Raw genomic sequence first — 2,156 nt, forward strand, 5'->3', positions numbered from 1 at the left:
TATAGTGTCAAGATGACTGTGATATTTGTGAACTACTATTTAACTTCATTGTGAGATGTTGATAGTATAGTGTTCAGATGACTGTGATATTTGTGAACTATTATTTTACGTCACTGTTGATTATATAGTGTCCAGGTGACTATGATATTTGTGAACTATTATTTAACGTTACTGGTGACTGTATAGTGTCTAGATGACTGTGATATTTGTGAACTATTATTTAACGTCACTGTGAGATGTTGGTTGTATTGTAATAGGCTTCTCTGCCCAGTGACAGTTGAAGTTGGCTATAATAGGGTTTAGGACCTTGCGTTGTGTACTTTTTTATGTGGTGATGGTAAAGTAGCCAACTTCAAATAGGCTCTATGAATCAGGCCTCATTGCTGGTAAAAACATAATAGAAAAGAGAAACTCAATAATTTATTTACAAAACCTAAACCTATCCTAACCTAACAACCTTACCTAATCTACACCTTAACAATCGAACCTAACCCCAAACCCTAATGAGACATGGCTCTGATTTCAGAGCCTATGTCCAAAACAAATAAATATCTTAATTTCCTATGTAACCAAAAAAAACCTATATACTTGGTCTGGATTACCAAGGCTCAAGCAACTGAAATAAATGTCCTCACCTCTGGTGAACCAGTGGACTAAAGACAAGGAGTGCTGTGAAGCTACTCCCTTTATAGGGCTAGATGCAGGCAGTGCCTCGGCTGCACATGCCAGGCACAACCTGCCAGGTGTGTTGTGGCTATGCATATCAGCATAGCCGAGAACACACTAATAAGCCATGTTATATTAACCCAACCCCCAATGGAACTCAAACTTTACCCGAAATATCCTAAACTACCACATTCCTCCCCCCTTAAACAAAGTTATTAACTAATAACTTTACTCCCAAGTACACCAAACTACTTTCCAATCATAACCCCATATACAAACACAACATAACAATGATTTCATTCATACAAATACACATCAAATGCGACAATCGCGAATCACAAGCGCGAACCTGAGGTCAGTCGGTAGGAGGATCCGGAAGGCTCTCAAGAATGGCATCCATTTTTATCTGAAGGTCCTCTGCAGGGATTTCTCTGACGTCTGGCGGCCTCTTCTTCTTTAGGGGACTCCCGACCAGGGGCCAGCATCCGCACACGTTGCCAAGATTCCTATATTACAACCATGGGGGTAGCTTTTACTGCACAAACGGTTAGTGTTTCTGAAAAAATCTAAAGGTAAAGAATTTAACCAGCCTAATTCATGAGAAGAAAGCCCCAATAAAAGAAATGAACAACAGGCCCCTGTATACCCCATTGTTGCCTCGTACCCAAGTAATCAAACCATGCAGCACCTAACTACTGCCCCAAACCATTGATTCCCTCAGGCTGAGACAAACAGATGGACAACAGGTGGGTCAATGTGCTACAAGTTGAACATCACATTACCAAGATCCTCTTCCCCCAGAATAACACTTGTTACATCTGAACCGATAAGACGTTACACTAGGCTAAGGTGAATACCAAATCTAGGTTTTACAAGCCTCCCCAAACGAGTTCTAAGTGCTGGTGTTTGACTCATATCATCATTGTGAACATCTCCATCCATATTTACAGTATCTACAAAAGTGTCTTGGTCTGAATCAGGGTTAGTTTGTGGCATATCACTTTCATTGTGAGGGGTTTTCTACTCCCTTTAACGAATTGGGAGGAGCTGAGACTCCTTCATAGGTTTTTAAATGGTCAATGTGGACACTGACCACAGGACTGGTTTGAGACTTCTGGACCCGTAAAACAAACTCTGACAGCTAGTCAACAACTAAATATGGGCCGTCCCAACCTAATCCTAACTTTTTATTTGCCTTTGGTGGATACCACCTCCAGACAAATGTGCTTATGTCAAAAGACCTGGTTTTCAACCACTGGTCATAATTCTTCTTTTGTGCAACTGCTGCTTTACCTAGTTGCTCATTTGCGTACTGGAAAATATCCTGCATTGTTTCCCTCACCCACTCCACATATTCTACTGGGCATCTATTCCATTGTGTTTGAGGAGGATTGCCAACCATAACATCTATTGGTAACCTAATTTCCCTGCCCAACATCATGTGGTTAGGCGAGCAGCTTGTGCTTTTATGCTCTGTAGCACGCTATGCC

This window comes from Haliotis rubra, unplaced genomic scaffold, assembly GCF_003918875.1.
Source record: "Haliotis rubra isolate DU_JTF1 unplaced genomic scaffold, ASM391887v1 Scf1365, whole genome shotgun sequence".
Taxonomy (NCBI): domain Eukaryota; kingdom Metazoa; phylum Mollusca; class Gastropoda; order Lepetellida; family Haliotidae; genus Haliotis; species Haliotis rubra.